The sequence below is a fragment of the Triticum urartu genome, chromosome 1A (genome assembly GCF_056163025.1).
Source record: "Triticum urartu cultivar PI428250 chromosome 1A, HENAU_Tu73, whole genome shotgun sequence".
Taxonomy (NCBI): Eukaryota; Viridiplantae; Streptophyta; class Magnoliopsida; order Poales; family Poaceae; genus Triticum; species Triticum urartu.
The window spans coordinates 88,855,740-88,868,892 of record NC_141873.1 but is presented as its reverse complement, the minus strand read 5'-3'; positions in this window follow the sequence as shown (position 1 = coordinate 88,868,892).

The following is a 13,153-nucleotide window of genomic DNA, read 5'->3' as shown; positions in this document are numbered from 1 at the left end:
CAGTACCTGCAACAGCAGAACAAAGACATTGAGCTAGTCTCGTGAAATTATATTACACACGTGCTTAGCCCCAGGTATGGCCCGAATAGTTGCTTCATCCTTAATGTAGTGCACAATCACTGCCACCAGTGTCGCCTTGCCCCTAAAAACGGCGTTTTCCTTTCCTTTCAAATCTTCTAACTAACGCCATCCCACCAAGATTTGACTATGACATATCGATGTCAAAGCACAGTGTTGACATGAAGATCAGGCCAAGAAAGCCCGACAATGGCTTACCAACGGCTCAACCAGCAAGAAGCAAGCTGCACTATTATAAAATACTTTACAAAATTTATTTTTATCACTGACGGGTGTGGACTATCAGCGACAACCCTCGGTTTTCATAGAAAATTGGTGTGTTGAGTCTGCACAGAGGGGCCATAAAGCCTCGTACATTGCAAGGTGCTTGGGGGTGCTTAAAAAAATAAGCTAGCTTTTTTAACCATGGGTGCTTATTATTTGTAGAGGATAGACACTGAATTAGGAACCTCTCCTGTAGAGATAAGCAGTCTTGAGGAAAACTTGGTTATTTTAATAAGCACCTCCTCCAAGGATCTTGCATTGTACAAGGCCTAAGGTGACTCACCAGCAACAACAAGAGCAACCACTCTCGGGTGGCACATCGCTAACTGTCACTCACCTTTATGGAGTTGCAACAAATTACCTGAAATTGGTGAGGCATCACTACTGAGAAATTGTCTCTCTAGCCATCAACAATGAGACATGACTTTAATATGTGTCCGTGACCATCCCCTCTTCTCGTAAACCAAAATGCAATATCTCCTTGTTCCCCTTCCCTACTATACCCCCATCGTCTCCCCCGACCGCCTTCCCTCCGACCCCAACTCTGCCTCCTTCCATGCGCCCCTCTGATCCTGTCGCCCCTCGTATCTGGGCTAAAAGTTCTCCTCCTCACGCCACTGTTAGATCACTTCCCTCCACGCACCACTCCTCATCGGCAACCTCCTTTCAATACCCCCATGCTCTCTCGTAAGAGTGGTTGGGTAACGCCCAAGTATAAAGGTGAAATAGTCTAGCAATAATTATTTACCTCGGTAGAGAACCAAGGTTTATCAAACCAGAAGGAGTTCTTTCAGCAAACAAAGTCACTCGCACCCGCATAGAAAACACAAGCAAACTTGTCCCCAACACGTCATTAAGGTTGTCAAGCTTCTTGTTCTGCTAGTTACAAGATTAAATTGCACAGTATGGTAGGAATTGATAGATAGATAAAATGGTACAACAAAGAATAGTAATTCTAATGAAAAATTCAGTAATAGAGAATAGACCCATGGGCCATCGGTTCACTAGTGACATCTCTCATAAGCATAATAGTGTAGTGTGGTCAAGAAATTACACTCTAGCAGTGATTAAATTGCAATATTTATATTTATGACTATGATCATTCATGGTATAATCTCGTATAGGCATTACATCTGTGATACATAGACCGTTATCCAACTGCATCTACAACTAATACTTCACCCCATGACCGTTATCTAGCATGCATCTCGAAGTATCAAGTTCATGACAAACAAAGCATTGCAATAAGCAGGATGACATAATGTACACAGTCAAATATCAAGCAATATGACAACACAAAATCATTTTATACTTAGTGGAAACTATACAATACATGTCTTGTCCCTTTCCATCATCGGGATATGGATCACTTCAAGATTAGAACCCACTACAATGCACCACTCCCTCTGAAGAAGTACCCATCAAATTTGGCCAAAGAAGATAGATAGGCATGGAGGCCTTCAAGGCGTGGACGTGGAAAGAATGGAGATCCAGCCGACAAGGTGCATTGGTAATCACGGTCTGCTCCTCGGTGACAACAGATGCCTTTCTGTCGCTGCTGACAAGCTCCATGCTGTCCAAGGCGAGGAGCTCCATTCCATCCGCTGAACTGTATCTACTACTATATCCGTGGTGAAGCTCAAGGCATGTGCGTGTACAGTGGCGGAGCCAGGAGAAATGAGTGAGGGGGGCCATAGTGTTGTTAATCCTTGTTGGGCAAGGCCAGCCCACTAGATTACATTCTTTTAACAGCAAAAAATCATATGTTTACATGCATATTAGGCCTAAACCAGTGTTGTTAGTGGGGGCAGGGCCCCTGCTAGTCCCCCTGTCCCCGCCACGGTGCGTGTATGACCTCACCAATGACAAAGAGGAGCAGCTCGCCCCGTTTGATGCTGGATGGAATGAAACGAGTATCATGGATGTATCGGTCCGTCCCTACATGCTTCAGCAGCTCATGAACTACTGCACTGACACTACTAGAGAAAAGCCTAGCAGCAGCGCGGGTTTTAGGCCTATCAGTAGCGCTGGGCGATGCGCTACTGATAAGGCGCTACAGCTAACATATAGCAGTAGCGTGCCTCTGACCGCGCTACTGCTAAATCGACTTAGTAGTAGCGACTTCCGGAGGAGCGCTACTGATAATTAGTAGTAGCGCTTCTCCCTGCCCGCGCTGCTACTATTATTTCGTATTTTATTTCTTTTTTATTTCATGTTGTATTCATACACCTTTACACAAGTTTTCATACGACAGGAATTTAGAAATTGTTTTTACATCATAATGAGTTATTACATCACGGGGTGAAAGAACCGTGGACTAGTTTCAAGTGGATGGACATCCACTTGAAACTAATCCGCGATTCTTTCACCCAATGATATAATAAATATCATCATCATCATCATATCATTAACAACTTATCATCATAATACATCATTGTCATATAACACCTCCTCAAGATCATTGTTTTCATCAATGAGAGATCACATAGCAAATTGGTCACTAGTCGTAATCACAAGTACTCCTCATCATCAACTCTAACACATTGTATCATATAATAAACATATTGTACCTCATAGGACCTACTACATTCTCTTAGGACCTACTATATTCTATAAGGTAAAATAGCAAAAAACAAGATAGCCCCTGACTCTCCATTATGGAGAATGGAGATTATCCTGTCTCCAATTCTTGCCTTTCGCTTAATGTTACTTCCAAGAACCTCCTTGCGAATGTCCAAACATTTTTTCCATTCTTTGATTAGCATGTGTTCACCGGTTTTAGAAATCTGATATGCACAGGTGACCTCATTAGATTGACCTGACTGTATGTTTAGAACTGCAAGGCGACCATTCTGATACATCAGATGAGGCACACAATCCATCGGGATTTTCTGTTGAAAAACATAGTAATAACTTCATAGTTAGCAATGATGTACTAGTTTTAGAAGTATGCAAAAGATGCACGGATGTCGTAATAGTAAAAAATCTTACCAGGATATCTCCATAGAAGTTATCGTGGTTCAACACGTGCACTAGTGGCACGTACTCACCATAATTTGGAGGAGTTCGATAATAGGTATTGTAATTCTCAAGATAAGTACAATAAGCAATCAGATGACTTTTCTCCTTATAAGTTAATTCGGAACCATTAGTGTAGTGGGTTTTGTCTACCATCTTCTGCACATTCTTTGAAGATTCAAAATAAGCTGTCAACTATTTTGAAATAAACAATATAAATTAGTTAATAACTATGTTTGAGAAACTCACATTGCGGTAGAATCAGAATCGTATCAACAAGGACCCAAATGTCCATATTGTCTTGCTCGATGTCAGGATCACCAAGATCCATGGTGACAATCATACCTCATAAAAACCATACATTTTGCAAAGTGCTTCCCAATGTTAGCAACCAAAATGGGTTACGCTCTGAGAATTGTACAGATTTACTTCAAAATCGATATCATGATGGGTCCTTAGGTGTATTTTCTTTGTTTGAAAATTTTCATGGTCTTCAAAAGCCATCCTCTCCAAGACATAGCGTCTTGCATGGCATGGGATAAGTTGTGGAATTGTAAATGATGAAAATTAGACGTTGAAATAGTTGAAGTCATGCTTAATTACAAAAAAAATCACTTGTCGTTGTTGTGTACCATTTCAACATCGAAGGTCTCCTCGACCTTAATGCTGAAGCGCCGATCTTCGTCCAGCTCAACGAACATGTCGCACATACCTCGATCGTCGTGGCACCAGCTGCACTCCCCCGGGAGACTGTCGTCGTCCGAGTACGACATTTCCTACGTTCATAATTCAAAGATTAAACTTGTACAATTAAATATATGTACTAAAAAACCTAAATTAGATCATTATCTTTCGAGAAAATCCAGGTCACTCGATATTTTCTACATATTCTAGCACAAGTCATGCCAGAATTCACGGAAAAATCCGGCAAAACATAGGCCACTCGGAGGTGTAAACTGAACATGAAGGGCCACTTGGGCAACCACATATCCTATTTGAGCAAATATGACATGTTCAACTAGTTTTATTAATTCAACTAGTTCTTACTAAATATAAACTTACTATAAATAGAAAAAAACTAGTTCTTTCTAAAAATAAAGTAGTTCGACTAGTTATATTAATTATCTTACTAAAATACATTAGTTCTATTAATTCAACTAGTTCAACTAGTTTATTAATTTACTTACTAAACTAGTTCAACTACAACTAAAGTAGTTCAACTAGTTTATTAATTTACTTACTAAAAATAAACTAGTTCAACTAGTTATATTAATTTTCTTACTAATTCTACTAAACACTTACTAAAATTTAACCCTAACTAATTTGATGAACTCTAAAATTTAATCCTAACTAATTCGATGAACTCTAAAACTAATTCTACTTAACAACTACTGTCATAATTAGCATCTAATTTTATGAATCCTAACTAATTAGATGAACTCTGAAATTTAACCCTAAGAACCCTAGATAGGCAGAGGTAGGGGAGGAGGAGGAGGGCGTGCTCACCTCTGGCACCGGCAGAGTTAGAGAGAGGGGCACACGGCGTCGAGGTTGGGGACGGGGTCGGGGTGGCGGGTGCACGGCGGAGGGCGGCGATGTAGAGGGGGTGTCGAGGTCGGGGTCGGGGGCGGCGTTGAGGTCGTGGTCGGGGGCGGGGGCGGCGTCGAAGGTGTGCAGAGAGCGACGGGTCGCGCGCGGCGGCCGACGACGATGCAGGACGGCGACAGCGGAGGAGTAGGGATTTGGGGGAAGTGGCCATGGGGGAAGAACGAACCGTGCGGTTAAGTTAAAAGTAGCAGTAGCGCATTCCAGGAAGTGCGCTACTGCTACAGTAGCTATAGCGCGTTTCCTAACAAGCGCTACTGCTATTCCTTCTCTTTTTTATTTGCTGTCCATTTAATTTTATTTTCATTAGTAGTAGCGCATTTTCTCGTAAACGCGCTGCTACAAAACAAGTAGCGGTAGCACGGTTTCACGTAGATCGCTACTACTATGTGTAGCCTATCGGCTAAGCCGTGGGAATTTTAGTAGTAGCGCTATTGTACTCGGGCGCGCTACTGCTCTAACTGTATCTGTAGCGCGGTTTTAAATACCGCGTTGCTGCTAATTAGCACTAGCGTGCATTTTTACCCCGCGCTACTGTTAATGTTCTATGTATAAGGTTTTCCCTAGTAGTGTGATATCATATGGACTCAGATAGGGCAGGGACAACTTTGACGGCAATGGCAGGATATCTATAAAGCGTTACAACAGAGTCATGCGTGATTGATCTCTCAAGTTGACAAATGTGTGCTTAATTATATGGGTTATGCATTCCGAATTTGTGGAGTTGGATATATGTGTTCTCTGTGTGGTTTATGTCAATTCGAATCTTGTTGATTCATTTGAGTTCAAGATTGGTATAATTAGCATCTTCAGTTGAGGGATCAATTGATGAGATTTTTACCTTTCATGTTTAAAATCATACTTTTTAGATTATCACTACTAGGGAAAACCTTATACACAGAATGTTACCAATAGCGCTTGTTAAAATGAGGCGCTACTGCTACTTAGCAGTAGCGCGTCTGCTAGAACGGTGCTACTGTTACCCGCTTAGCAGTAGCGCGGCAGGAACAGAACGCGCTACTACTATAATTGCCACACCATTCCTGATGTGCTAGGTATAGTACTAGCGCCCTTCTACGAACAGCGCTACTACTACGGATTTTAGCAGCGCGTTTTGCCTCCCCACACTACTATTAAAGCTATTTTCACCTAACCCCCCGTGCGGCCTGATTCCCTCTCCTCTGCTTCCTCCCCCAATTCTCCTATACTATTCCTCGTCGCCTCCGCCTCGCCGCCGTCCCCCGACCCGCCTCGCCGCCGTCTCCCCCGACCCCGCCTCGCCGCCGTCTCCCCTGACCCCGCCTCGCCGCCGTCTCCCTCGACCCGCCTCGCCGCAGTCTCCCCCGACCCCGCCTCGCCGCCGTCTCCCCCGACCCCGCCTCGCCGCCGTCTCCCCCGACCATGCCTCGCCGCGCCTCGGTGCCGCCGTCTCCCCCGACCCCATCTCTCTCCCCGCCCTCTGTAAGCACTCTCCCCTTCGATCCCTCTTCTCTGCTTAGTATGAACCCTAGCTATTTAGTGCTAGTTAGTATGAAACCTAGGCTATTTTTAGTGCTAGTTAGTTAATTACTTATATGGTAATTAGGGCAGTAGTTCATAGGTACTAATTAGTTAGTAAGAACTAGGTACTAATTAGGTATTAGTTTATTTTTATTTATAGTAAGTTTATTTTTAGTAAGAACTAATTGAATTAATAGAACTCGTTAGTAAGAACTTGTTGCTATTTTTTTAGTTAAAGCAATTTTTCCCGCATTGACGTCGACGATGCCTATCCCGCATCCTCATCGTCGAGTCGGCGGAGGACGACACCTGCTTGACCAGACGGGCCATGTCCGGGATTGGGCTCCATCGGGGTGGTGCTGGGAGGCGCTACCTACCGGGAGGCGCAGGTTGGTGAGGAGCCAGCCTGTCGTTGACCCGAACCTTCTTTGGTGGCGGTCGCGTGGGCCAGTGACGGTCCAGAGGCTCGAGGACCCCGCGGAGGTGGTGCGTCACCATGTCAGTGAGGAGGACGCGCACGTCCGTCGCTACTTGTTTGCGTTGGAGCACAGGTTCTCCAATACCTGGCAGGTTCTCCAGGGATCTCACTGGAGCTATGATCCCGTGATGGTTCCTTCTCTGTGAGTGTCCACCGCCCGCGCCGATACCCGTCGTGTGCTAGGGTTTTAGTTGTATTAGTGATGTTATATGTATGACACTATTTGGGATGTATTAGTGATAATATTCGACGATGTACGGACGCATGAGATGATTTACTTTTGCTTATTGAATGCATGCTAATTTGAGTCCTATAAGATATTTTGAAATGTATATCTTGTGTTGCTCAATATCCAAGTGGCCGGTCATGTTTCCAGGTTACACCTCCGAGTGGACTATGTTTTGCCGGAGTGTTGATTCATTTCCGTTCTGGCAAATTTCAGGCGCTCGATATGTCCTATTTTAGCAAAGGTCATGCCGGATTTTTCCGTGAATTTTGGCATGACTTGTGCCAGAATATGTAGGAAATATCGAGTGCCCCGGATTTGTGTGTTGAGTATCCTGGTAGTTGTCTTCGATCGATTTTCAATTAATGTTTTAACTATGAACATAGGAAATGTCTGATGACGAAAACGATTTCGGTATTTGCAAATACTGCGAAGACGAGCGCGGCCTGTGCGACGGAATCTTCCTAGATGATGATAGGCGCTTCAGCATCAAGCTAGACGAGAACTTCGAAGTGGATACAGTAAGTCACAACGACAAGTCTTTTTTCGTAATTAAGCATGACATCTACTTCATTTGCTTCAACTTATATTTTTTTTACTATTGTACTAGTGTATCCCCTGCCATGCAAGAGTTTTTGTATTGGATAAGATAGGTTTCAGTCATACTATGGAGGTAAAGAAACTTTACTTGAAGACCGAGCATGGTTATATTTTCCACGCAAAATTATACAATTCAGACGACTACACCTATTTTGGATGCAAAACATGGCGAGCACTATGCAAGACTTATGCATTTGAGCCTGATATGGCTATCACCTTTGATATTCGTCCGGAAGATGATATTGAAGGTAATACCGACATCTGGGTCGATGTGCAGACGCCTCCAGTTATACCATTATGTAAGTTTCTCAACCATATTTATGTCTTTGATATTGTTTATTCAAAAATAGTTGACAACTAATTTGTATTGTCAGCTTATTTCGGTGCAAGCAAACATGTCCAGGGCTTGGTAGACAGGACCTACTATTGTCCCGAGGCTGAACTCAACTGCGAGGAGCTAAGTCATTATGTTTTATGGCTTGAGGATCTTGATACTGTCAAGAAAAATTTTCTTCCTACATTTAGAAATGTTAGTACTGAAAACGTGCGACCAATAGTGTTCGTAATGAACTATGGTCACATCTATTTAGGAAGGATGGTAAGATCTTTACTATTTGTCCTAAGTGCATCTTTTCCATACATTATTTTTGAAGCTAAACTTCATTGCTAAGTATGTTACCATACGATGTTCTTCAACAGGGACTCCCGATGAATGTTGTGCCTTATGGGATCGAGACTAAAGGTACCATGAGTGTTATTAGCTTACGGCCAAGATATCCTACAGATTACTTTAGTGCATTCAAGATTAGCGACACATGCTTAATAGTGCAAGACTGGACCAAATATGTGATGGGGGAGCGCAGAGAAGTACTAGGGGGCAGCAAACAGATGTGCTACCCACGATTTGGAGAGAGGTTCATCTGCATGCTTCAACTTGATCAAGGAGGAGAGCTACACATGTTTTATGTTATTTTACCTAAGAAAGAGCAGTAGGAGTGATTAGCTAGCTAGAAATGAGTTTGAGGATGATGATGTGCTACACTATTACTATGATGATAAAATAGCTAGTGTTGGTGGTAATGACTATGATGATTATTATTAGCTAGTGTTAGTGGTGATTAAATAAATACTGTTGGTGGTAATGACTATGATGATGATTAAATAGCTTGTGCTGGCGGATTAGATTGAAGTGGAGGCAACATGTGGTGCACATCGAAAGTACTACTAGTCCAAACTAGATCAAGTTTGGATTAGTAGTATACTTTTGACATGCACCACATATTGCCTTCACTTGAACCTAATCCACCTTCATTTGACACATTGTTATGGACATAATGATGTAAACCTCATAACTGGTATTGTAGCAATATTTGTCCTATGGCGCATAAATACACTAAAAATAAAAAATAAAAAATAATACTAGTAGCGATGGCGAGAAAACACGCTGCCAGTAGTTACATTAGCAGTAGCGCGGGAGTGAACAAATGCTGCAGCTATTTGCCCTAGCAGTAGCGCGTACGGGCACACATTACTTTTAAGCAATAGCTGTAGCGCCTTATTATTATCGCGCCTACCCGCGCTACTAGTGAGCACAAAAACGGTGCTGCTGCTAGCCTTTTCCCTAGTAGTGTATGTTTGTTCATTGTGTGAAAATGAAACATGACAGTGCATCCGTTCGTTTATTTGCTACTAGAGTTTACACCTGTGCTCATATTTCTTTTGTTCAAGCAGGACGTGAGTTTTGGATTCTTCGTCAGAATGATTTTACATAAGTGGTACGAACATGTACATAGAAAATAAAAACATGCACCCTCTTCAGCAAATCGACACAGGTTATAGGTGATAGCACATGCATGATGCATGGCAACACAAGATCTCCACTTATAAGTTAACATTAACATACGATCATGGTACGATGCCGTCTCTTGATATGTCGACATGCATCATCAACATCTTAAAGGGTGTTAACAATTAACACATACAAACAACATATCATAGGGAATGAAAATTTTCAGTTGCGTAATTCATCCTGTAATTTTTCAAAAAGATGATTTCGTAAAGCATGGATGCTGAAATCATGGATCTTAATATGGTGAAGGAGCCAGGATGAATTTTAATTATATTGGACGCATATGTTTCTGTTGATGGGTTCTATGTGTGTTCCTCGTTAGAGCAAGCTACAAGCTCTCACCATAATTCTTAATGAGATGTGACGTACACACCGGAAATGCAAAATGGCTATTTTTCTGACAAAGGGAATATATTAATATCACGGAGATACCAACTACATGGAGAAGGTAAAATACTACAGCCTACACAGAATAATGAATTTTAATACTTTCAAAAATGTTTTTCTAGAGCACAGACTTGTTTTGCCCAAATTACAACATAATGCATTTTTTCATGAAACTTTGCACACCAATTGATGCTAAGAACATTTATGTTTTTGAAGCAATTCTGAGACGTTGTTCGGTCGACCATGGTGCAAGATGTCATAGTCGTGTGACCCGGCACCCTAGTAGGCTGCTAGCTCCACTCTGGCATCGAGCCCTCTCCAAAGCCCGGCGATTATTAGATTTTGAAACGAGGCAAGAAAATTGTCATTTTCATTGATTAAGAAGAAGAGTTTGAGAGACAGTAACCGCAATAGCAGAACAAAGACATCGAGCTACTCTCGTGACATTATATTGCACACGTGCTTAGCCCCAGTTATGGTGCTTCGTCCTTAATGTAACGCACGATCACCGCCACCAGCGTCGCCTTGGTCCTAAAGATGCGCACATTCCTTTTCTTTCAGATCTTCCAACTAACGCCTTCCCGCCAGGATTTGACCGTAACATATCGATGCCAAAGTGCAGGGCTGACATGAAGATCACGCCAAGAAAGCCCGAACATGGCATACCAACGGCTCAGCCAGTAAGAAGCAAGCTACACTATTAAAGAATACTTTACAAAATTTATTTGATCACTGATGGGTGTGGATTATTAGCGACGACCCTCAGCTTTCATAGACAATTGGTGTGTTGAGTAAGCACAGATGGGCCATAAGGCCCTGTACAACACAAGGTGCTTGAGGGGTTCTTAGAAAAACAAACCAGCCTTTCTTGACCACAAGTGCTTATTTGTAGAGGATAGATGCTTAATTAGGCACATCTTTTTTTGTGAGATAAGCACTAGCGCTTGAGAAAAAGTTGGTTATTTTATCAAGCACCTTGTGTTGTACAAAGCCTAAGGTAGCATGTTAGCAACAACGAGAGGTGCCACTCTCGGGTGGCACATCGCTAACCGCCCCTCACCTCTTTGGAGTTGCAACAAATTACTTGGAATTAGTGAGGCATCACTACTGAGAAATTTTCTGTCTGACCCGTCAACAATGAGACACGACTTCAATAAGTGTTTGTGGCCATCCCCTTGACTCGTAAACCAAAACACAATATCCCCCTGCCCCCCTCCTCATCATCTCCCTCCACGATCTCCTCTGAGGCTCCGACCGCCTCCCCTCCAACCCCAACTCTGCCTCCCTCCTTGCGCCCCTCTAATCCTGCCGCCCCTCAGATCTGGGCCAAAAGTTCTCCTCCTCATGTCACTGTTAGATCATTTCCCTCCATGCACCACTCCTCATTGGCAGCCCTTGTAGGATCAAAAGTATGTCCAGAGGGGGGGGGTGATTAGACTACTTGACCAAAAAAATACTTATTTTTTTTCCAATTTTAGTTGTCGGCAAGTTTTAGCAATTTGACCAAGTCAAATACACCCTACAGATGCAATTCTAAAAGTTGTGCAGCGGAAAGTAAAGGAGAGATTGGAGATTTCAAATGCAGTGAAGATACGATGATTTTTGGCATGGTTCAGGTAGGTGGTGCGCGAGTCCACGGATGGCTTCACCCATGAAGGGTCCACGAAGAAGCAACCTTGTCTATGCCACCATGGCTTACGTCCACGATGGACTAGACTCACTCAGGTACATCTTCACAAAGCAGGCGATCTCTTTGCCCTTAAAAACTCTTTGTTTCAACTCCACATGATCTTGGAGGCTCGCAAGTGACACCCAACCAATCTAGAAGACACCACTCTTCAAAATTTAATAGACGATGTTGTTGATGATGAACTCCTTGCTCTTGTGATTCAAATGATAGTCTCCCCAACACTCAAACATTATCTCACAGATTTGGCTTTGGTAGGAGAGGGGATTGAATGGGAAGCAACTTGGGGAAGGCTAGAAATCAAGGTTCAAATAGTTCATGTTTAAAATCATACTTTCAATTCGTGTTTGTTGATTGTGTGAAAATGAAACATGACAATGCATCAGTTCGTTTATTTGCTAGAGTTTATATCCGTGCTCATATTTCTTTCGTCAAGTAGGACGTGAGTTTTGGATTCTTCGTCAGAATGATTTCACAAAAGTGGTACGAACATGCACATAGATAATACAAACATGCACTCGCGTAAGCTAATCGACACAGGTTATAGGCGATAGAACATGCATGATGCATGGCAACACAAGATCCTCACTTGTAAGTTAACCTTAACATAAGGTGTAGGATCGAACATATGTCTAGAGGGGGGTGATTAGACTGCTTGACCAAATAAAATCTATCCTTTTCCCAATTTTAAGACTTGGCAGATTTTAGCAACTTAACACAAGTCAAGCAATCAACCTACACATGCAAGTCTAAGAGTATAGCAGCGGGATGTAAAAGCATTGCACATGAAGGTAAAGGGAGGAGTTTGGAGGGAGCAAACGCAATGTAGACATGGAGATTTTTGGCGTGGTTCTGATAGGTGGTGCTATCATACATCCACGTTGATGGAGACTTCAACCCACGAAGGGTAACGACTGCGCGAGTCCACAAAGGGCTCCACCCACGAAGGATCCACGAAGAAGCAACCTTGTCTATCCCACCATGGCCATCACCCACGAAGGACTTGCCTCACTAGGGTAGATCTTCACGAAGTAGGCGATCTCCTTGCCTGTACAAACTCGTTGGTTCAACTCCACAATCTTGACGGAGGCTCCCAAGTGACACCTAACCAATCTAGGAGACACCACTCTCCAAAAGGTAATAAATTGGCGTGTTGATGATGAACTCCTTGCTATTGTGCTTCAAATGATAGTCTCCCCAACACTCAACTCTCTCTCACAGATTTGAATTTGGTGGAAAGATGATTTGAGTGAAAAGCAACTTGGGGAAGGCTAGAGATCAAGATTCTTGTGATTGGAATGAAATATCTTGGTCTCAACACATGAGTAGGTGGTTCTCTCTCAGAAAATATATGCTGGAAGTGTAGGCACGTTCTGATGGCTCTCTCCATGAATGAAGAATGGGCGGAGGGGTATAAATAGCCTCCACACAAATTCTAACCATTAGAGACAATTTACCAAA